This window comes from Dama dama, chromosome 19 (genome assembly GCF_033118175.1).
Source record: "Dama dama isolate Ldn47 chromosome 19, ASM3311817v1, whole genome shotgun sequence".
Classification (NCBI taxonomy): Eukaryota; Metazoa; Chordata; class Mammalia; order Artiodactyla; family Cervidae; genus Dama; species Dama dama.
Window position 1 is genome coordinate 80,060,538 of NC_083699.1, and position 25,263 is coordinate 80,085,800.

At 40.3% G+C, this 25,263-nt stretch overlaps 1 non-coding gene across 1 annotated transcript; it reads right to left on the reverse strand.

Annotated features, from left to right (window-relative positions):
• Positions 1–9,344: 9,344 nt before the first annotated feature.
• TRNAC-ACA (transfer RNA cysteine (anticodon ACA)) lies at positions 9,345–9,417 on the reverse strand. The gene has a single exon. It is a non-coding gene; the product is annotated as a tRNA-Cys (tRNA).
• Between the last annotated feature and the right edge of the window lie 15,846 nt (positions 9,418–25,263).

Genomic DNA, 25,263 nt, shown 5'->3' on the forward strand with positions numbered 1-25,263 from the left:
AACAGACACTATGTTTTCACAGCCTCTTATTAGAGTTGCCACAAGAGCATGGCAATTTATTCATGATTTATTTCTTCTTGAATTCAGGGAATAGAGAAGCACAGAATCAAAGGCAAGTGTTAATCATCATTCATTCATTTAGTATTGATGAGCACTTTCTATATGCCAGGTCCTTTTCCTGTCACTGGAGAGATGGGAAAAATAAAATAAACTTGTATGGAGTGATGGTCATAGTCAGATTGATCTAATAAAGCATGGTGAGATTATGATAGAGAATATTCAGGGCTGCAAGGAAGCATCAGGGTTATGAGAAGTTAACATGATCTAAAGAAACAGAAATGGAAAGATTTCCTTAAGAGGTAAGATTGAGACTTAGACTTAAAGGGTTAGCATAAGTTGGTCAGGAAAACGGTATTGAGGGAGGAGGAAAAGGCAGAGAAAGGGTTGTAATGTGGAGATAAAATTGACTGGGGAGAGAGTTGGAAGAAAGAGGCACGTTGGCAAGTTAAGGGAGGGGTTGCAGATTGGAAAAAGAGATGGCAAAATGTTCCATGAGAATCAAGAGGGGGAAGGGACAGACAATGGGAGATCTTACAAGGCCATTCAAGAGCAGACTTTAAGGAATCATTGAAAAATTTTAAAGGGGGAATAGCATGATTCTCTCCCATCAGGAAGCTTCCATAAGCCTCTTATCCTTTTCCATCAGAGGGCAGACAGAATGAAAAACAGAATAACAAAAAACTAACCAATCGAATCACATGGACCACAGCCTTGTATAACTCAATGAAACTATGAGCCATGGTGTGTTAAGCCCACCCAAGATGGATGGGTCATGATGGAGCTCTGATAAAATGTGGCCCACTGGAGAAGGGAATGGCAAACCACTTCAGTATTCTTGCCTTGAGAACCCCATGAACAGTATGAAAAGGCAAAACGATAGGATATTGAAAGATGAACCCCCTAGGTCGGTAGGTGCCCAATATGCTACTGGAGATCAGTGGAGAAATAACTCCAGAAAGAGTGAAGAGATGGAGCCAATGCAAAAACAACACCCAGTTGTGGATGTGACTAGTGATGGAAGTAAGGTCCAATGCTGCAAAGAGCATTATTACATAGGAACCTGGAATGTTAGGTCTATGAATCAAGGAAAATTGGAAGTGGTCAAACAGGAGATGGCAAGAGTGAACATCGGCATTTTAGGGAGCAGTGAACTAAAATGCACTGGAATAGGTGAATTTAACTCAGATGACCATTATATTTACTACTGTGGGCAAGAATCCCTTAGAAGAAATAGAGTAACCATCATAGTCAACAAAAGAGTCCAAAATGCCGTACTTGGATGCAATCTCAAAAGCGACAGAATGATCTCTGTTCATTACCAATGCAAACCATTCAATATTACAGTAATCCAAGTTTATGCCCCAACCAGTAATGCTGAAGAAGCAGAAATTCAATGGTTCTATGCAGACCTACAAGACTTTTTGGAACTAACACCCCAAAAAGATGTCCTTTTCATTATAGTGGGCAGGAATGCAAAAGTAGGAAGTCAAGGAACACCTGGAGTAACAGACAAATTTGGCCTTAGAGTACAAAATGAAGCAGGGAAAAGGCTAACAGAGTTTTGCCAATAGAATGCACTGGTCAAAGCAAACACCCTCTTCCAACAACACAAGAGAAGACTCTACACATGGACATCACCAGATGGTCAATACTGAAATCACATTAATTATATTCTTTGCAGCCAAAGGTGGAGAAGCTCTATACAGTCAGCAAAAACAAGACCAGGATCTGACTGTGGCTCAGGTCATGAACTCCTTATTTACAAATTTAGACTTAAATTGAAGAAAGTAGGGAAAACCACCAGACCATTCAGGTATGACCTAAATCAAATCCCTTATGACTATACAGTGGAAGTGACAAATAGATTCAAGCGATTATATCTGAAGAACTATGGATAGAGGTTCGTGACATTGTAGAGGAGACAGGAATCAAGACCACCCCCAAGAAAAAGAAATACAAAAAGGCAAAATGGTTGTCTGAAGAAGCCTTAAAAACAGCTATGAAAAGAAGAGAAGTGAAAGACAAAGGAGGAAAGAAAAGATACACCCATTTGAATGCAGAGTTCCAACGAATAGCAAGGAGAGATAAGAAAGCCTTCCTTAGTGATCAGTGCAAAAAAAATAGAAGAAAACAATAGAAAGGCAAAGACAAGAGATCTCTTCAAGAAAATTAGAGATACCAAGGGAACTTTTCATGCAAAGATGGGCACAATAAAGGAGAGAAGTGGCATGGACCTGACAGAAGCAGAAGATATTAAGAAGAGGTGGCAAGAATACACAGAAGAACTCTACAAAAAAGATCTTCATGACCTAGATAATCACGACGGTGTGACTCATCTAGAGCTAGACATCCTGGAATGCGAAGTCAAGTGGGCCTTAGGAAGCATCACTATGAACAAAGCTAGTGGAGTTGATGGAATTACAGTTGAACTATTTCAAGTCCTAAAAGATGATGCTGTGAAAGTGCTGCACTCAATATGCCAGCAAATTTGGAAAACTCAGCAGTGGCCACAGGACTGGAAAAGATCAGTTTTCATTCCAATCCCAAAGAAAGGCAATGCCAAAGATTGCTCAAACTACCGCACAATTGCACTCATCTCACACACTAGCAAAGTAACGCTCAAAATTCTCCAACCAGGCTTCAACAGTATGTGAACTGTGAACTTCCAGATGTTCAAGCTGGATTTAGAAAAGGTAGAGAAAGCAGATATTGAATTGCCAACATCTGCTGGATCATCAAAAAAGCAAGACAGTTCCAGAAAAACATCTAATTCTGCCTCATTGACTATGCCAAAGCCTTTGACTGTGTGGATCACAACAAACTGTGGAAAATTCTGAAAGAGATGGGAATACCGTACCACCTGACCTGCCTCCTGAGAAATTTGTATGCAGGTCAAAAAGCAACAGTTAGAACTGGACATGGAACAATAGACTGGTTCCAAATAGGGAAAGAAATATGTCAAGGTTGTGAACTGTTACCCTGCTTATTTAGCTTATAAACAGTGTACATCATAAGAAATGCTGGACTGGATGAAGCACAAGCTAGAGTCAAGATTGCCAGGAGAAATATCAATAACCTCAGATATGCAGATGACACCACCCTTATGGCAGAAAGTGAAGAAGAACTAAAGAGCCTCTTGATGAAAGTGAAAGAGGAGAGTGGAAAAGTTGTCTTAAAACTCAACATTCAGAAAACTAAGATCACGGCATCTGATCCCATCACTTCATGGCAAATAGATGAGGAAATATTGGAAACAGTGAGAGACTTTATTTTGGGGGGTTCCAAAATGACTGCAGATGGTGACTGCAGACATGAAATTTAAAAAGACATTTGCTCCTTGGAAGGAAAGTTATGACCAAACTAGATAGCATATTAAAAAGCAGAGACATTACTTTGCCAGCAAAGGTCCATCTAGTCAAAGCTATGGTTTTCCCAGTAGTCATGTATGGATGTGAGAGTTGGATTATAAAGAAAGTTGAGCACCAAAGAATTGATGCTTTTGAAATGTGGTGTTGGAGAAGACTCTTGGGAGTCCCTTGGACAGCAAGGAGATCCAACCAGTCCATTCTAAAGGAAATCAGTCCTGAGTGTTCATTGGAAGGACTGATGCTAAAGCTGAAGCTCCAGTACTTTGGCCACCTGATGGGAAGAACTGACTCATTTGAAAAGACCCTAATGATGGGAAAGATTGAAGGTGGGAGGAGAAGGGGACGACAGAGGATGAAATGGTTTGATGGCATCACCGGCTCAATGGACATGAGTTTGAGTAAACTCCGGGAGTTGGTGATGGACAGGGAAGCCTGGCGTGCTGCAGTCCGTGGGGTCACAAAGAGTCGCACATGACTGAGCGGCCTAACTGAATTGAGCATGATTTTATTTCTATGTTAGAAAGCCCCTTCTACCAGTTGGGTGGAGAACTGATTTAAGGTCAAGAGACTGCTTACTTAAGACGGTGGCAGTGATCTTGGGAAAAGATGATGTTGGTGAGAGTGAAGTGAGAAGGCTGAGTAATTCCAGAGATATTCATAAGACAAAAACTGGCTTGGGGCCATTTAATGTGGATCCACAATACCTCTGCCCACATCTGAGATTACCTGCAGACAATTCATACACACAGAGTTCTCTGCATTTGTGTCTAGGGGTATTCTGACTACTGGCTGTAAATCAGTGCTTCAGGAGTGACCCTCTGCCAAAGAGGAATGGAAGTTTGTAGATAAACACCCTAGTTTACTTGTCTTTGTGTGAGACGACTCTTGGCATCTTCTCCATAGTCTTTTAGGGTCACCTCCCAAATAAACCACTTGTGCCAAAATCCTTGTCTCAGGGTTAGCTTTTGGGGAAACTCAAATTAAGCATTTCACTTTCATCTAATTTATTAACTGAAAGAGACTTTGTACTCATATATACTCATGTATACTCCTTTGTCTCTTTCAAATCATTCTTTTCACTCAACAGAGGCAAATGGCCAGATCCCACTCAGGACCATTCTTCTGGAGGGCAGATGAGTAGAATATTAGATTCTAGTCAAGTCATGTTCCTGCCTTCCTTGCCAGGGCCTCTATCTTCACCAGTGACTGGGGGCAAGCAGAGGGAGTTATGCCCATTGCAAATCATCTAAAAATTAAACAGCTATGCTATATTAATGTGTTAATCTTTGCTGGGAGAACAAGTAGTTTAGTGTATTTTAGTACTTTATATGCCTTTTTGGACTTTACACAAATTGAAGTTTAAAGGAAAACACACCCACTATCTAGGGATAGGTCAAAAAGTAAAATACTTCCCCCCCACCACCTGCCCGTGACTTGATTTCACCTCATACTCCTTATGTTAGATGAGATAATACAAGGCAAGAAAAGCATCGGTGACACATAATATGTGTGTGTCAGGATACTAGTCATCCCTCCTCATTTCCTGATGGTTGTGTCTGCAGATCAGAAAGGATAGAGGAAGGCATTGGTGGGGGAGGGGGAAAAGGAACCACATTTCCCAGCAACAGAGTCATGTCAGATGTAGACCCAGTGCTTTGAATGTGCCATCCCATTGAATCCTCCCCATTAATCTACACAGCAAGGGACATTTCTTCTCATTCACGGGTGAAGAATCTGAAGTTATGGTGGTTAAATGTCACATAAGTGTGTATGATAAAGCTTGGACATAACTTAGGCCTGTTTGGCTTCAATGTTCATATTTCTTCACTACACCATTTGATTTCAAGCCATTTTTACTGTTTCATGTGAATATTCCCCAAAGGCAGAGAAAGCTTTTCCTGATGGAACTTTCAGTAAGATCATTTCCTAGTATCTGGACAATGTCATGTGGGACTATTTCAAGGATACCAGTGTTAACCACCACACCACCCCCACCCCCAATGTTCTCCAACTTCAAATTTATACAACATATCAATAAACAATCACTGTTGCTCTAATCAGCCAGTTTGGGGCACCTCCAAGTTTAATAAAGAATCTAATAATATAATATATATTAATATAAAATAAATTTAAATTTAAAAAGGTCTTCTTGAGATTTGGGTCCTTCTTCAGTTTTGAACAGAGAAGGGAGTCTTCATCCAGGCCTCTCAGAGCACCCTCTCTGTACCCTAGGAGCACATTTTTTGTCTTGTTCTGCTGTCTCTGTTATTGTTGGAAAGGTTAGATCTGGGTAGTTCTAATCATTGTCCTTTTTCTTCTTCTAACTGTGGGAAAGAAAAAGCTATTGAGAAAAGAAGATTAGTGGGAATGGAGATATGACAATTACTCTGATTAAGTAAGGTCAACACTGACTTGGAGAAAAGACCAAAGAAAGATGCCATCCTTGTCCTCACTCACCTGCACATGAATAGAAACCAGCCAACCAAGTGCAGTGAGGTTTGACACAGGACAATTACAAAGCTTTGGAAGGAAGAGAAGTCTCAGATCCTATGAAAGTTGCACATGACCCAAGCTTTTCTCTCCAAGATCCCGCCCACCTCTCCAGGCTATTTTTGAAAATGAGGGGAATTCACAAGCTGCTACACTTCAAAGTAGCTCAGAAGAGAAGGACAAACAAGTCACAGATAGCACAAGAAAAGGGTCAAGGAAAATATGTCCACATTGTTAGAACCAATAGAAACTCTAGGAAAGGTTGTCCCCATCAGGCATTGAAGATGCAAATAAAAGTGTGACCTTAAAAGAAGGCACAGCAGGAGTGAAAGTGAGGGGAGCAAGGAGGGGAGAAGCAGTTCAGAATATGCCAAAACTCTTCCTAAAGCTAATGTGGAAGAAATTCTCTGGCAATGTTTCATGCTATAATTTTTCTATGGGCCTCTATGGAAAATGAAATCTATAAAATAAGACCACAAACCAAAGATAATAAAACAAAAGGATGAGATGAAAATTGAGATTGTAATGACAGGCAAAGAAGCCAAAGACCAAAACAACCCATTATGGAACAAGGAATGTAATAGACACAGCTAAAAACATTTATTAACATGTAAGGAAGAAATCACAAGGACTTCGGGGGGGGGGGGGGGCGGGGGCGGGCGGCGGGCGGGAACTCCAAGAATAAAACAGCACCAAAAACAAAACAAAACCCAAGAACCTAAATCAATAAGATTAAAAGGTAATAAATGCAGAAAACAGAAAGAGAGGGGAAAAAAGCCAATTGCCCTCAAAAGGCATATTATTCTTCCAGAAATAGAAAATTCAAATAAATGGGGCAAAAATGCATTTAAAAGTTATTGAAGAGATTTTCCTTGAAATTAGGAAAATAATCTACAGACTGAAAGGATATAAAATGTTCCAGGAAAAATTAATGATTGTGAGAGAATTAATGAAATCATCATTAAGTTATTGGGCTCTAAGGCTAAAATAAAATTCTTCAGGTATTTAGTAGACAAAAAAGCAAGTCATTAGGAGAAAAAATAGAGTATGTCATCAGAACCTCCACAGCAAAATTTAATGACAGAAACCAATTATCAATGGCTACAAATTTCTGAGTTCAAGAAATTCTGACCTGACTATCTTGCAAAATCAAGATGTCTTTCAAATATAGAAGAAACAAAAAATTGCTTTTACCATGAAGGAGTTAAGGGATTATAATGCCTGAGAAACCTTGAGAAAAAAAAAAAAAAAACCCACAGATGGTCAAAACAAACCAACGGAGAGTTAAAATGAAATACAAAATACAAAAATATAGAAACTGAAGTAAAAGGGACTAATTTCTTTCCATAAACTAGGATTAAACAATTATGGGAACTGTAAAAAATAGAAGTAAATGTTATAGATCTTGACAACTTAAACACAACATATAGCTAAAGGAAATTAGGACATAAGGGAAAGGAAAATAGGGGAAAATATAAATGTGCAAGTTTTTTTCATTTTTCATAATAGAGAAGTAATCAGCATTGCACAAACATGGAACACAGTTAAAAACCATGTAGGACTTGTATCTGTCAACATTTCTACCAACTGTTTTCTTATTAGTAGAACAGTGGGTCTCAAATCTTGTGTGTGTGTTTAGTCGCTTAGTTGTATCTGACTCTTTGCAATCCCATGGATTGTAACCCACCAGGTTCCTTGGCCCACGGAATTTTCCAGGCAAGAATACTAGAGTGCGCTGCCATTTCCTACTCCAGGGGATCTTCCCAACCCATGTCTCTTGCATCTCCTACACTGACATGGAGATTCTTTACCACTGCACCACCTCGGAAGCCCAGGTCTGAAATCTTACTATGCACAAAGTTATCTGGAAGATTTGTTACAATACAGCTTGCTGGGCTCACATGATTTTCCACTTCAGCAGGTTTGAGTTGATGCCCAAGAACCTGCATTTCTAGCAAGTTCTCAGGAATTGTTGATGCTGCTGGTCCAGAGACCATTGTCTTAGTAGGAGCCTTTAGGAGCTAGATTCTCTTGGGAAATCATTATTTCAGTTTACATTTAAGGGGATTTAATAATTTTACATAAAATGACATATATATATATAGTATGATCTCTTAATGTAATCATCATTTCCACCTAAACCACCCACTTTTCTTTTTTGTATATATATGGAGAAAGAAAGAGGGAAGAGGAGAGAGAGAGATGTTTTATAATAATGTTCACTTGATGTTGATGATAGTTACTTGTACTTTTTATATTCTTTGAATCTCTTAGGTTGAGTCTATGAAACATTTTTATAAAATAGTGAGGTCATTAACAACAATAAACTTCCAGTTCAGAAACACAATTTATTTGATTTAGAATTCCATTTCTCAGAGGAACCCCAAGAAATGTATTTTGAAGTTCATGATGGTCTCCAATGACATCAGCCATATGAGGTCAGCAATTCAGTTCAAACAACCCTCATTTCTACTAACAACTTTGAATGGAGTTTTCACCCATGGATATATCTATATTCTTGCAGAGAAACAGCATTTTCAACTCTGCTACCTTCTGTTACAAATCTTAAAAGTTTGCTGTCTCCTGCGTGGAATCATGTCTCTCTTTAGTGATTCCAGAACTGGTTCTTCCAATTTCTTAGGGGTTTTGTTGAACAAACTCATATTAAGACTTTTCATAACCTTTGAGATTTTACAACCTCCAATCTCATCCTAATCCAATGTCACAAAAGACACTTCATTGTTTTTCTCACTCCTTTTTCTGAGACCCCAAATTTCCCCTGAACCACTTTAATTCCCACTCTCTAGGTATGTTTTGCAAATGTCTAACATAATGTTGGGTACATTTAGCTGTTAAATAAAGAAAATCCTTCTCCCACGTGGCTGATGAGTACATTTTTATGCATGGTTCCAGAGTTGAAAATGAGAAAGAAGCAAAAATACAGTATTTCCAATTCAGTTCAGTTCAGCCGCTCAGTCATGTCCAACTCTTTGTGACCCCATGAACTTCAGCACACCAGGCTTTCCTGTCCATTACCAATTTCTGGAGCTTGCTCAAACTCTATGAGTTGCCAAATTATATCTCAACTTCAGGATAACTTTCCATCAGTGAATGAAACACAGATGATATAACCACCACTGAAGTGAGAGTAAAGCAAAGCACTCAGTGCAGTGTGTCCAGCCTCATCCGTTGACCGTTCCTCCTATTCTTGTTTGATTGTAGAAGTTTCACCATGACTTTTCCTAACTGATCTGTTTTTCTAACACCTGGGTCAAGTTCTGGTCTACTGAGCTGAACTGAGCTGAAGTTGCTCAGTCGTGTCCGACTCTTTGCGACCACATGGACTGTAGCCCCCAGGCTCCTTGGTCCATGGGATTTTCTGGGCATGAATACTGGAGTGGGTTGCCATTTCCTTCTCCAGGGAATCTTCCTGACCCAGGGATCGAACCTGGGTCTCCTGCATTGTAGGCAGACGCTTTACCATCTGAGCTACCAGGGAAGCCCTTCAGACTAATTACAAATGGAAGCCTAGGTAAATGCAGCCTGTAATCCCCAACTATCTTCTTTGAAATCTTGAGAATGTCACCATTTCATAGCTTTTCCCTTCTAAGTTCATTTTCTATCAAGTCTGCCAAACTTGATGAATCAAAGGATGTATAGCATTTCTATATGGTATACCCAGATGTTCCCAGTAAAAACATCAAGGTACATACTGGGTTTGGAATTGGAAGACCTGGATCCCAGAACTGTTTTCCACCTCTAACTAGTTGTATAACATTAGGTACATAGGTACAGCCTGGTTATATCCTGAGCTGAGCACTAGGCTTTCTGTCTTAAATCTAGGTTGACTAGGCATCATCCAAACAGGTAAACACTAACAGCAATGTTCAATGGCCATCCAAATGAGCATCTGATGCATTATCTAAAATGTAGGCAACCCAGGAGCTCCCACATAAACTTTAAATGCATAAGATGGAAAGCCATAGCAAGTTCTAAAGGATGTTAGCTTACCTAAGAAATGACTTGGAGGGGGAGAAGCAAGAATGAGAGTTCACTCAGGCTGATTCCATATAGCTCAGGGCTATGCTTGGGGGTGTCAAGAATCACATCCTGGGGAAACAAAAGCGAAGAGTTATTGCATGGATGATAAAGTGAACACTCAGAGGAAGATGAACAAAACCCAGAGGATTCTAAAATAAAAACAGTGTTATGAGTGCAAATACAGTTGAATTCTCAAATGTTAAGTATAGAAGAGATGTAAAAAAAGCATCCATGTTGTCCAACTCTGCATTTTATAGATGAAAAAGAAAAATCTACATTTGAAGTGGTTCTTCAATTTAACTCTTTAACTACTTTCTTCAATTTAACTCTGAATTTGACAGTAAGAAGTTCGTGATCTGAGTAACAGTCAGATCGCGATCTTATTTTTGCTGACTATATAGAGCTTCTCCATCTTTGACTGCAAAGAATATAATCAATCTGACTTTGATGTTGGTCATCTGGTGATGTCCATGTGTAGAGTCTTCTCTTGTGTTGTTGGAAGAGGATGTTTGCTATGACCAGTGTGTTCTCTTGGCAAAACTTTTTAGCCTTTGCCCTGCTTCATTCTGTACTCCAAGGCCAAATTTGTCTGTTACTCCAGGAGTTTCTTGACTTCCTACTTTTGCATTCTAGTCCCCTATAATGAAAAGGACGTCTTTTTTTTTGGGTGTTAGTTCTAAAAGGTCTTGTAGGTCTTTATAGAATCATTCAACTTCAGCTTCTTCACTGGTTGAGACATAGACTTAGATTACCGTGATATTGAATGGTTTGCCTTGGAAATGAACAGAGATCATCCTGTCATTTTTGAGATTGCATCCAAGTACTGCATTTCAGACTCCTTTGTTGACTATGAGGGCAACTCCATTTCTTCTAAGGGATTCTTGCCCACAGTAGTAGATATAATGGTCATCTGAGTTAAATTCACCCATTCCAATCCATTTCAGTTCACGGATTCCTAAAATGTCAATGTTCACTCTTGCCATCTCCTGTTTAACCACTTCCAATTTGCCTTGATTCATGGACCTAACATTCCAGGTTTCTATGCAATATTGTTCTTTACAGCATCGGACCTTGCTTCTATCACCAGTCATATCCACAACTGGGTGTTATTTTTGCTTTGGCTCCGTCTCTTCATTCTTTCTGGAGTTATTTCTCCACTGTTCTCCAGTAGCATATTGGGCACCTACTGACCTGGGGAGTTCATCTTTCAATGTCTTATTTTTTTGCCTTTACATACTGTTCATGGGGTTCTCAAGGCAAGAATACTGAAGTGATTTGCCATTCCCTTCTCCAGTGGACCACATTTTGTCAGAATTCTCCACCATAACTGGTCCATCATGGGTGGCCCTACACAGCATGACTTAGTTTCATTGACTTAGACAAGGCTGTGGTCCATGTGATTAGATTTGTTAGTTTTCTGGGATTGTGGTTTCAGTCTGTCTGCCCTCTAATGCCCTCTCTCAGTGCCTACCATCTTACTGGGGTCTCTCTTACCTTGAACGTGGGATAAATTCAGACTTAAATTGAAGAAAGTAGGGAAAACCACCAGACCATTCAGGAATGACCTAAATCAAATCCCTTATGATTATACAGTGGAAGTGAGAAATAGATTTAAGGGACTAGATCTGATAGACAGAGTGCCTGATGAACTACGGATGGAGGTTCATGACATTGTACAAGAGACGGGAATCAAGATCATCCCCAAGAAAAAGAAATGCAAAAAAGCAAAATGGCTGTCTGAGGAGACCTTACAAATAACTGTGAAAAAAAGAGAAGTGAAAAGCAAAGGAGAAAAGGAAAATACACCCATTTGATGGCAGAGTTCCAAAGAATAGCTAGGAGAGTTAAGAAAGCCTTCCTCAGTGACCAGTGCAAAGGCACAGAGGAAAACAATAGAATGGGAAAGACTAGAGAACTCTTCAAGAAAACTAGAGATACCAAGGGAACACTTCATGCAAAGATGAGCTTGATAAAGGACAGAAACGGTAGAGACCTAACAGAAGCAGAAGATATTAAGAAGAGGTAGCAAGAATACACAGAACTGTACAAAAAAGATCTTCATGACCCAGATAATCATGATCGTGTATCACTCACCTAGAGCCAGACATCCTGGAATGTGAAGTCAAGTGGGCCTTAGGAAGCATCACTACAAAGTTAGTGGAGGTGATGGAATTCCAGTTGAGCTATTTCAAATCCTGAAAGATAATGCTGTGAAAGTGCTGCACTCAATATGCCAGCAACTTTGGAAAACTCAGCAGTGATCACAGGATTTTAAAAGGCCAGTTTTCATTCCAATCCCAAAGAATCCTTAAGCTACCACACAATTGCACTCATCTCACATGGTAGCAAAGTAATGCTCAAAATTCACCAAACCAGGCTTCAGTAATATGTGAACCGTGAACTTCCAGATGTTCAAGCTGGTTTTAGAAAATGCAGAGGAACCAGACATCAAATTGCCAACATCTGCTGGATCATTGAAAAAGCAAGAGAGTTCCAGAAAAACATCTGTTTCTGTTTCACTGACTATGCCAAAGCCTTTGACTGTGTGGATCACAATAAACTGTGAAAAATCCTGAAAGAGATGGGCATACCAGACCACCTGACCTGCCTCTTGAGAAACCTGTATGCAGGTCAGGAAGCAACAGTTAGAACTGGACATGGAACAATAGACTGGTTCCAAATAGGAAAAGGAGTACATCAAGGCTATATATTGTCACCCATATTTAACTTATATGCAGAATACATCATAGAAACTCTGGACTGGATGAAGCACAAACTGGAATCAAGATTGCCGGGAGAAATATCAATAACCTCAGATATGCAGATGGCACCACCCTTATGGCAGAAAGCAAAGAAATAAAGAAACTCTTGATAAAATTGAATGAGGTGAGTGAAAAAGGTGGCTTAAAACTCAACAATCAGAAAACTAAGATCATGACATCTGATCCCACCCCTTCAAGGCAAATAGATGGGGATACAGTGGAAATAGTGAGAGACTTTAGTTTTTTGGGGCTCCAAAATCACTGCAGAAGGTGACAACAGCCATGAAATTGAAAGATGCTTACCTCTTGGAAGGAAAGTTGTGACCAACCTAGATAGCATACTAAAAAGCAGAGACATTACTTTGCCAACAAAGGACCATCTAGTCAAGGCTATTGTTTTTCCAGTAGTCATGTGTGGATGTGAGAGTTGTACTATAAAGAAAGCTGAGTGCCGAATAATTAATGCTTTTGAACTGGGGTGTTGGAGAAGACTCTTGAGAGTCCCTTGGACTGCAAGGAGATCTAACCAGTCCATTGTAAAGGAGATCAGTCCTGAGTGTTCATTGGCAGGACTGATGTTGAAGCTGAAACTCCAATACTTTGGCCACCTGATGCAAAGAATTGACTCCTTTGAAAAGACCCTGATGCTGGGAAAGATTGAAGGCAGGAGGAGAAGTGGATGACAGAGGATCAGATGGTTGGATGACATCACCAACTCAATGGATATGAGTTTGGGTAAACCCCGGGAGTTGGTGATGGACAGGAAGGCCTGGAGTGCTGCAATCCATGGAGTCGCAAAGAGTTGGACACAAGTGAGCAACTGAACTGAACTGAACTGAACATTTGAAGTGACCTACCTAATAAAGGTAATGATGTGAGAGGGCATCAGAGGGCAGACAGACTGAAACCATAATCACAGAAAACTAGGCAATCTGATCACATGAACCACAGTCTTGTCTATCTCAATGAAACTAAGCCATGCCATGTGGGGCCACCCAAGACGGACGGGTTATGGTGGAGAGGTCTGACAGAATGTGGTCCATTGAAGAAGGGAATGGTAAACCACTTCAGCATTCTTGCCTTGAGAACCCCATGAACAGTGTGAAAAGGCAAAATAATAGGATACTGAAAGAGGAACTCCCCAAGTCGGTAGGTGCCCAATATGCTACTGGAGATCAGTGGAGAAATAACTCCAGAAAGAATGAAGGGATGGAGCCAAAGCAAAAACAATACCCAGTTGTGATGGGACTGGTGATGGAAGCATTCTTGCCTGGAGAATCCCCATGGACAGAGGAGCCTGTGAGGCTACAGTCCATGGGGTCACAAAGAGTTGGACATGACTGAGTCACTAAGCATTCAGTCACACTTCATTCTCTAGAACATGTGTGTCTTAAAACCAGGTAAAAATTTTTTCACCATTTTGCATAGTAACAGTAGTCAAGACCCAGCTTCATCTGATCCAAATTCCTGTCAAAGGACAGGATGACATAACTTCTGATGGACAAATATTCCTCCACTGGCATACTACAATTACATGTTGCCATGAAAATGATCTTTCATTAGATCTTTTCTTTTGTGTACATGTGGAACTTTGATTAATTAAAATAATACAAACTCTCCTCCATTAGCGTAATGGCACTAGTGCACATCAGTTTTCTCATGGCAATGGGAAAATAGCTCTTAGAAGCAGCAATGAAGAAGAAATATTGGCAACCTAATATATTCCTACTGCTTTGAGTTAGGAGAGTAACTTAAGGGTTCTTGGTTTGATGGACACCAGTGAGTCAGCAAAAGTAGGTCTGAAGGCACTCTGAGCACTGGAGAAGGAGGCAGAAGAATTATAGACAGGGACTGTGTACTCCTGAAGACGAGCAGGGAGGAGAGACAGGACCACAGTCAATTACAGAACAAAGCAAGACTAGTGGGTGAAGAAACAGTGTGGTACAATGTGGAGAAAGTTAGGTAGGCTTCTAAGCTGAATATTCATTCATTCATTCTTTCTTTCATCAGACACTTTGAGTTCATTGCTGTGAGCTGGGGAAAGTCATGGGGAAAAGACAATCAAAACCCAAAATTCTTAAAGCTGTCTCATTAGAAGTCATGTTAAAGTGATTGGAAATGGAGGGGATGTATATATTTAGAGCATTCACAACAGATTTATGAAATGTGTTTGAAGACCCTGAGGCACGGATGTTTAAGAAACAGCCAGGAGAGCATGTTACTGAGATGGAGCAGGAAGAGCAATGAGAGACAAGAAGGGAACGGGTCCCAGTGCCATTTAGAAGAACTTTCTGTGATGATAGAAGTGTTCCATGCCTGTGTTGTCCAAGATAGCCATCAGTCATGTGTGCTGCTGAGCATTTGAGATGGGGCTAGTGTGACTGAAAAACTCAATTATTAATTTTATTTAATTTTCATATGTTTAAAGAACTCCATGGGGCCACCATATTGGGCAGTGAAGGTGAGCCCTTATCAAGATTTTGGTTCTTACTCTGAATAAGAGGGGAATAAACTGGATCAGAGCATATGAGTGAGCTGGGTTAAATGATCACTGTTGATAATACAGTGACAACAGCTGTAGGCTCAAGAGTAGGCTTGGAGAAAGTGAGAAAGCTGACGCAATTCAAGTAAGAGGTGACAGTGGATTCTGCATGAAACTTCAGATAGGGGTTGCCGCATCCAGGGCATGAAGATGATGAGAAGTGGTCAAATTCTAGATATAAAATTTGAAAGTGGAGTCCACAGGATTTGCTGCTGGTTTGGCTATGGAATGTTATGAATGCCTTACAGGTGGTCAGAGGGTTTACAGGAAAAGATTCTGAACACTGCTGGTCAGGAAGTCTCATTTCTTTTGTCCTTGGTAGCCAGGAAAAGCCCAAGTTCATTGGCGATTATGCATGTGTCTTGATGTCATCTGAGATTAAATGAGATCACAATGTGAAGTGTGTAGCATGAGGCTCAGCACATAGTAAGTCCTAGTACATTCATTTTCTTTTCCAAGAAGCCAGCTCACAGACCCTTCTGACAACAAGCACATCATTGATTAGGAGGTGTCAGCACTTTTCCTGTAAAGAGCCAGATACATAGTAAATATTTTTGGCTTTGCAGGCCATACAGTCTATGTCATGACTACTCAACACTGTTGTAGCAAGAGAAACTAGAGACACAAAACATAAATACATAGGCATTGCAAAGTTCCAATAAAACTTTATTTGTAAAACCAGATGGCTGGTTGTTTTTGGCCTATGGGTCATAGTTTGCTAACCCTTGGATTAGAAGAAATATTAATTTACCCTACAGAGTCACTTCAAGGAGATATGTAGGGTGATCCATATGTCTTGTTTATCAGCAGCAGTCCCAGTAAATGTGCTTAGTAACTCAGTCATGTCTGACTCTTTGTGACCCCATGGACTGTAGCCTGGCAGGCACTTCTGTCCGTGGGGATTCTCCAGGCAAGAATACTGGAGTAGGTTGCCATGCCCTCCTTCAGGGGATCTTCCCAACCTAGGGATCGAACCCAGGTGTCCCACATTGCAGGCAGATTCTTTACCATCTGAGCCACCCAGAGGAATCCCAAATATCCTCTGTCCCAGGAAATAGTTAATACTAGCTATTTCACTACAAGAGTGTACAAGTTTGACAGATTCACAGACATAGAGAACAGACCTGTGGTTGCCAAGGGACAAGGGTGTGGGGAAGGGATGGAGTGGGAGTTTGGGATTAGTAGATACAAGTTATTATGTATAGGATTAAACAGCAAGGTCCTACTGTGTAGCACAGGGAACTATATGCAATATCTGTGATAAGCCATGATAGAAAAGAATTTTTGAAAAATTTGAACAATAAACCATGTGATTGTAGGTATACACTTTATTGTCCTATACAGACAGAAATTGGGTAATGTGAGAATTCCAGCATTCCTTTGGTAGCAATTTATTTTGTCTTAATTTATGAAACAAAGAAAAGTTTTATTGAGTACCTATTCTGTTCAATACTATAAAAAGGGCCTAGAGCAGGACCACATAATACCACATGGCATATACCCTACTCTTTCATATCTACAGCAGGCACCACTAATGGCCTGTGGCCATCCAGTCCTGAGTCAGCTTGAATATAGCCCTATCATCTTTACAACACACTGCTCAGGGCAGTTACTACCAATCATACCAAAATGTAATCTTGTTATCCTAGCCTTAGAGTGTGAGCTTGGCCCCTTTCCATTTAGATTTGTACTCCGGCTGGTATGGTCAAGTTGCAATATATGAAATTCTAAAGTCATTCTAAAGAATATGATAGGCCATGCAAACCATAGATATGATGAGTTCTTATTGAAAACTTTCATTTTCCAAGTTTCCTATGAAATAATTGCTTTATTTTCCTTAAGAAAAGCATAAGAACTTGCCAAGTGGATACTTTGTATAGTATTTCAAGGTCTCTCTCTCTTTTTTTTTTTTTTTTTAGAAGTTGAGGAAATTGAAGCATGTCACCTCAGAGAGGACAAAATGATTGAGTTTAAAAGTTTGGCCCATCAATAAGAATATTCTGAAGGTACATTGCACAAAGAACCATTGAACTAAGAATTACAAAAAGACACAAAAGAAGTAAAATAAAAAGAGTGATGACAATGAGATAATGCCTTTTACTTTCAAGGCTCTGGGGCCCACTAGGTAACAGACAATTTCTCAAGATGAGTGAAGGCTGGTATTAACTCTCCACTACCACCTAGGCCAGGTACACAAAAAATAGCTGTCTACACAGTAGCACCACCTGCCAAGGAAGCTATAGCACAGTTGCAGGATAAAACAACACAATCTTAACTGGTTATCACAACCTAACTGAAGCATAATCTAATTGATCCTCTTTTATAAAAGGATCTTAAGTTTGTCTACAAAATGAGTTCACCTCTGATCTGACCTATTTGTGTGTGGCAGCTAGATTACCTCCAATATGCCAGTGTGGAATAGTTTACTGTCAAGAACCAGAACCACATAACAAGGCTTTCAGGCTCTGTTTTTAGCCTTATGATTTATACAAAATAGCTCTCTCAAGTACAAATGATGTTTATAAAAGGTATCAATATTCTGGGAGGTGGGTCATAGAGGATCTTGCTTTGATTTATGTCGGAGAGTGTTTTGCCTATGTTCTCCTCTAGGAGTTTTATAGTTTCTGGTCTTACATTTAGATCTTTAATCCATTTTGAGTTTATTTTTGTGTATGGTGTTAGAAAGTGTTCTAGTTTCATTCTTTTACAAGTGGTTGACCAGTTTTCCCAGCACCACTTGTTAAAGAGGTTGTCTTTTTTCCATTGTATATCCTTGCCTCCTTTGTCAAAGATAAGGTGTCCATAGGTTCGTGGATTTATCTCTGGGCTTTCTATTCTGTTCCATTGATCTATATTTCTGTCTTTGTGCCAGTACCATACTGTCTTGATGACTGTGGCTTTGTAGTAGAGTCTGAAGTCAGGCAGGTTGATTCCTCCAGCTCCATTCTTCTTTCTCAAGATTACTTTGGCTATTCGAGGTTTTTTGTATTTCCATACAAATTGTGAAATTCTTTGGTCTAGTTCTGTGAAAAATACCGTTGGTAGCTTGATAGGGATTGCATTGAATCTATAGACTGCTTTGGGTAGAATAGCCATTTTGACAATATTAATTCTTCCAATCCATGAACACGGTATGTTTCTCCATCTGTTTGTGTCCTCTTTGATTTCTTTCATCAGTGTTTTATAGTTTTCTATGTATAGGTCCTTTGTTTCTTTAGGTAGATATACTCCTAAGTATTTTATTCTTTTTGTTGCAATGGTGAATGGTATTGTTTCCTTAATTTCTCTGTCTGTTTTTTCATTGTTAGTATATAGGAATGCAAGGGATTTCTGTGTGTTAATTTTATATCCTGCAACTTTACTATATTCATTGATTAGCTCTAGTAATTTTCTGGTAGAGTCTTTAGGGTTTTCTATGTAGAGGATCATGTCATCTGCAAACAGTGAGAGTTTTATTTCTTCTTTTCCTATCTGGATTCCTTTTACACACCAGTCAGGATGGCTGCTATCCAAAAGTCTACAAGCAATAAATGCTGGAGAGGGTGTGGAGAAAAGGGAACCCTCTTACACTGTTGGTGGGAATGCAAACTAGTACAGCCGCTATGGAAAACAGTGTGGAGATTTCTTAAAAAACTGGAAATAGAACTGCCATATGACCCAGCAATCCCACTTCTGGGCATACACACTGAGGAAACCAGATCTGAAAGAGACACATGCACCCCAATGTTCATCGCAGCACTGTTTATAATAGCCAGGACATGGAAGCAACCTAGATGCCCATCAGCAGATGAATGGATAAGGAAGCTGTGGTACATATACACCATGGAATATTACTCAGCCGTTAAAAAGAATTCATTTGAACCAGTCCTAATGAGATGGATGAAGCTGGAGACCCTTATACAGAGTGAAGTAAGTCAGAAAGATAAAGAACATTACAGCATACTGACACATGTATATGGAATTTAGAAAGGTGATAACAATAACCCTATATGCAGAACAGAAAAAGAGACACAGAAATACAGAACAGACTTTTGAACTTTGTGGGAGAATATGAGGGTGGGATATTTCAAAAAACAGCATGTATACTATCTATGGTGAAACAGATCACCAGCCCAGGTGGGATGCACGAGACAAGTGCTCCGGCCTGGTGCACTGGGAAGACCCAGAGGAATCGGGTGGAGAGGGAGGTGGGAGGGGGGATCGGGATTGGGAATACATGTAAATCCATGGCTGATTCATATCAATGTATGACAAAACCCACTGGAAAAAAAAAAAAATAATAATAATAATAAAAACAAAACAAAAAAAAACAACAAAAAAAAATCTTTTACCAAGGTAAAAAAATAATAATAATAAAAATAAAAAAATAAAAAAAAATAAAAAATAAAAAAGGTATCAGCATTTGTTAATTGCCTTACCTGAGGATTTCCCCACAACCACTACATACACACAAATCAGCTGTCTCTGGGGGACCTGCATCTTCAAGCTTTCAGGGACTCATTTGTCCTTTAATTTTCCAACAGAATCTAAAGTGCTTCTCTTAATTTCTTTAGAAAATCCAACACTTACACTCTTCCCTTCTCACTGCCCCCACCCTTGCGATATTTCTGAGGATTCACAAAGGGCTTAATCTGTCCTTTGTTCATCTTATCCTACAGCCAGTGTCCTGCTTCTGCATCCCTCCTCCTGCAACTGCTCTGTCTTCTTGCACATCAGCAAAATCATGCATCTTACTCCAAAATACATCCTTCCCTCTCACAATCTCTTGCTGGCTGCGTTCGTTCCTTTAGGCTTCCTGCCAATGTAGGGACCCCTGGCTGCCTGAACCCTCATTTGGCTATCTCCCCTCTCCTGTCTGGAAAATTCCATGGACAGAGGAGCCTGGGATCGTTCATGGGATGGTCCATGGGATCGCAAGGAATCAGATACAACTGAGCATGCACACATGCACACACATCTCCTAGTTTCCTTGCATCTTTACATATCTTAGCTCTTCCTGGGTGGCCCTTAGAAATCCAAAATCCCCCACTCCAGATTTATTAGGCTTATTGTGCAGAGCAATCCTGCTATCCACCCATCTTACTGTTTCTCCCTTAAGTTGATGTCTTATGATGAAGAGCCTTCAGATTCCACCTACAAAGAAACAATCAAGATTGATTCTTAATTCTCCATCTTAATTCCCCACCTCTTTTGATGTAAAATAAAACTCTCCCCAGCCTAAAAAACTGGCTGCTTTCATTTTTCTGCTGTTTAAAATGGTAATTTTTCTTTTTGTTTCCTGATTAATATGACATCTTCCATTCTCTGCATACTGATATTTAGGGAAGCATTTCTTTATTCTGTTGTCCAATGGACCAGTTCTATACATACCTAAAAATAGCTGCATGTTTCTGATGCCACAAATATTCATTTCCAGGTAGGAATCTTTTACCTTTCTTGATCAGTGTTATTACATATTCTGTTCTCTTGAAATTAGAAAAAATGAGTCCCAATAATATCAGTATCAAAAGAAAGCAGAGCTTCTGAGGAATTGGCATCCAGAAGTTATAATTTGGAATCAGGTGCCATCCCTAGGTTGCCGAAGGTGTGTTGAGGGTGGTGGATTTGACTTTGCATTGTGATCTGAAGTTAGAACCAGAAAATGATAAAATTAAAGTGTGTCTTCCTTTGTAAAAGGTAGGGTTTCCAGACCCTGACATCTCATCCTCACAATATGAGCCCACTGAAACACAAAAAGCCCAGCACAGAATTTTCTGGAGCATTTCATTCTCTACTCTTTGGGAATGGTAGAAGCGTCTTGCCTTCTCAACAATTCAAATTGCAATAAGCCAAACAATGAAGGTGTGCAGGGTAAACAGAACAAAGACAAGGCTCTAGTTGACTTGAAATGTTTCTGTAGTGTCAGGTCACTCAGAATAGGTACACTACTTTAAAGACTTCCTGATTCAAATAGGATTACTGACTTACGGAGATGGCGCCAAGGGAACAATTAGAGATGGAGTTGATGGGTGACTCAAGGACTGTCTTTTCTTCCCTTATCAGAAGGATGATACATTTTGCTAGCCTGCATCTACCTCCTACTTGCCAAGCTCAGTACTGCTTTATTTGTAAAATAAATATACATCATTCATCCTTTACAATGGACCCATGTGATAGGCCCTCTGAGGTTCTTTTTTATCTCCATTACCTCAAAAACAATTGGACAAATAACCAAATGAGTTTGAAATAATCTGACTCTAAAGAGCAGTTACGGGTGGAGGGAGTTTTCCTGGAGAGACCCAACAAAGAGACCTGAAGAAGAAATGGGGCCTGGAAAAGAACTAACATTTAGTGAGTATCTACTCCAAAACTGGCAACAATTGTGTGATTTTGTCAACATTATTATCCACATTTTACAAATAAAGAAATTGCCTGCAGAGAGCATAGCCATCTTGCCCGTAGCCTTGGAACTAGTTAGTGGGATTTGAACTCAAATCTGTTTAGTTCCATTGTACCAAATATCTAGGAACAGCACTGAAGGGAAACCATAATTCAAGCTAGTTTTTCTAAGTCTTATTTTTGACAAAAAATGAAGATTTGCCCAATGAAAAGTGAAAGAATTATATAGCTACTCTGAGATGCGCAAACCTGGTTTGAACCACAAAGATCTAGGATAATGAAAAATATCCTGGGCGTGACTTTGTACTCATGAGTAACCTGATTCCAATGTCCTCTATCCCTAGGGGACATGCCAAGGCTGTCCTGCTCTCTGACTCCATCCCAGAAGCTCACTGGAGCTCCCCACTCTCTTCCAGACCATCCCCAAGAGATAACAGCAGGAAGCCTCAGAGACGGGGATGGAGGTAAGGAATAAGTCCCCAGAAAGTCTATGCCAGGATGAAAATTGAGCTTTGCAATCTTGAGTTCTAATTCTGGTTTCTGATCCCAAGGTGACCCTTTCTGTGGGAGCGTCCTGTTTCTCCCCCACTTCGGACCTCACAGTCATGCCTCCGGCATGGAGGCACCACCTCAAAAGGCACGAATGCTGCTTTCCAGCTGGCATTATAAATTGCTGTGGAGAAACAATCTGATTTTATTTTCATTACATAACTTTAAGAAATGGTAGCTCTGAATTTTTTTGGTGGGGGGCTTTCTAGGTGGTGCTAGTGGTAAAGAGCCCACCTGCCAATGTAGGAGACTTAAGAGATGTAGTTCCATCCATAGGTTGGGAAAATGCCCTAGAAGAGGGCATGGCAACCCTCTCCAGTATTCTTGCCTGAGAATCCCATGGACGGAGGATCCTGGCAGGCTACAGTCCATTGGGTTGCAAAGAATCAGACATGACTGAGCAGCTTAGTACACACACATGAGATTTGAGGGGAAGGGTGTGTGTGTGCGTGTGCCTGTGTGAGTGTGTGCATGTACACAATCATCTATGTGTACTTTGGTTCACTGAATTTCTGCCCTCTTTTGGACAGATTTCAGGATTCATTTAGCAGATAGTCTGCCATGAGCCTGATAGAGCATACTACACTCCCATGTTAAATGTTTATGGAACCTCTGATCAGGGTGGGAGCAGGGGTAATAAAGATAGCTTAGAAAGCCCCAGAAACAATCAGGACCTTTTATTTAAAATACCAAATCAGAACATTTCTTTGTAGCACTTTGTAGTTTACAAAATGCTTTCATATTCACCGTCACATTTGACCTTCCCAACCATCCATCAATGTATATATTTATTTCAATTTTATACATAAGGCAAGTGTGACTCAGAGAGGAAAAAGGATGGGCCCAAGGCCACACAGTGACTAAATGGAAGGAGGTTCTCTTCACTTCACAACCTGGTGGCTTAAAGTTTCCTGTCCTTCCATCCTTTTACTATCTCACAACACTACCTAGCTCCTCCCTCCAAGAGGCACAAGAAGAATGATGAAAAGGACACAGAGTCATCCCAGATAGGACTCCAAAGCTTTCAATACACACTTTAAAAAATTAGAATCAGATGTTGTTCTTCCCATGTAGCAACATCTTTCCCCTCTCAAACTGATTTTTAAATACCAAGGACCTCTCTAATAGAACAAATCCACAAGGGCAGAGTAGTACAGAAGAACAGGTTCATTTATCAAAGATTTTAGGAAGGCCATCTCTCCCAATCAGGGTAGAGCAGGAAGTTAACTATTTGTCTGTGAGAAGCTTTAAAGCAATTCCTTACCAATACGTGAATCTTTATTCTGATGATTGCATGTGAGCTGTGAAGATTAGGAAACAGTGTGGACGTGCAAAGTGTATTATTGAGTCTATAACTGTCTCTGTGTGAACTTCAGCTGTATAGTTCTCAACCCATGTAATGAAAGTTGTGGGGGGGACAGGAACCTCTGAGTTCCTGTGACCACTGAGTGGCCAATCCAAGAAGAGAATGAAGAATCTACACAAGGGTCACATATTCCAGCCATCCCCAACCTTTTTGGCATTAGGGACTGGTTTCATGAAAGAATTTTTCCATGGGCCAGGGATGGGGGATGGTTTCAAGATGATTCAAGCACAGTACATTTATTGTGTACTTTATTTCTATTATAATTACATTGTGAGAGATAATGAAATAAGTATACAGCTCACCATAACACAGAATAAGTGGGAGCCCTGAACTTGTTTTCCTGCAATTAGATGTTCTCATCTGAGGGTTATGGGAGACAGTGACACTCAAAGTATGTTGCTTAGGTCCAGTCTACTCTATAACCTCATTTTTCTTGTTGTCACTGCAGAAAACCCTGCTTCACAAAGATAGGATGTTGGAAGTGGAAGCAGACTTTTCAGTGCATTTGTGGCAATCTCAGGATATTCTGCCTTGACTTTAATCCAGAATTTAGGGAGATTTGAAGTTGTCTCAAACATACTTTTAGGGCCACTGTCATTTGCAATTTTAGGCAGTAGGTGGCCATAGTGGTAAAGAATCTGCTTGCCAATACAGGAGACATAGGAGACGTGGGTTTCATCCCTGGGTTGGGAAGGTCCCCTGAAGGAGGGCATGGCAACCCACTCAGTATGCTTGCCTGGAGAACCTCATGGACAAAGGCACCTTGCAGGCTACAGTCCATAGTGTCTCAAAGAGTTGGACTCAACTGAAGTGACACAGCACAGAGCACAATGCAAGTAATGGGGAGGAGCTATAGATACACATGAAGCTTCTCTCACTTGTCACTGCTCAGCTCCTGCTGTGTGGCTTGGTTCCTAACAGGCCACAATGGTTACGGCTTGGGGATTGCAGACCCCTGGCATATTCAATAGACATAGATGGAAATTCAAAGTTGATTGATTAGATAACATCTCAAGTCTCTCTCAAGACAGCTGCAGGACTCTACTAATTTCAATGCTAACGAGGCCCAATGAGTGCTAAATAGCTTCAGTCATGTCTGACTCTGTGACACTATGGACTGTGGCCTGTGAGGTTCCTCTCTCCATGGAATTCTCCAGGCAAAAATACTAAAGTGGGTTGTCATGGGAGGACTGCCATGTCCTCCTCCAGAGGATCTTCCCAACCCAGGGATTGATCTGCCTCTCTTATGTCTCCTGCACTGGTAGGTGGGTTCTTTACCACTAGCACCACCTGGGAAGCTGAGGTCCAATGAAGAAATAGTAAACTGAGGCAGATCAGGACATGATGAACAGGGTTCTAGGAGGGAGATTTCAGGGAGGAAGCAAAGGCAGAGAAAGACAGAGGGGAAAAGGAATCAGTATGACCAAATTTCATACCAATCCCAAAGAAAGGCAATGCCAAAGAGTGCTCAAACTACCGCACAGTTGCACTAATCTCACACGCTAGCAAAGTAATTCTCAAAATTCTCCAAGCAAGGCTTCAACAGTACATGAACCATGAACTTCCAGGTGTTCAAGCTGGATTTAGAAAAGGCAGAGGAACCAGAGGTCAAATTGCCAACATCCGTTGGATCATGAAAAAAACAAGATAGTTCCCAGAAAAACATCTAATTCTGCTTTATTGACTATGCCAAAGTCTTTGACTGTG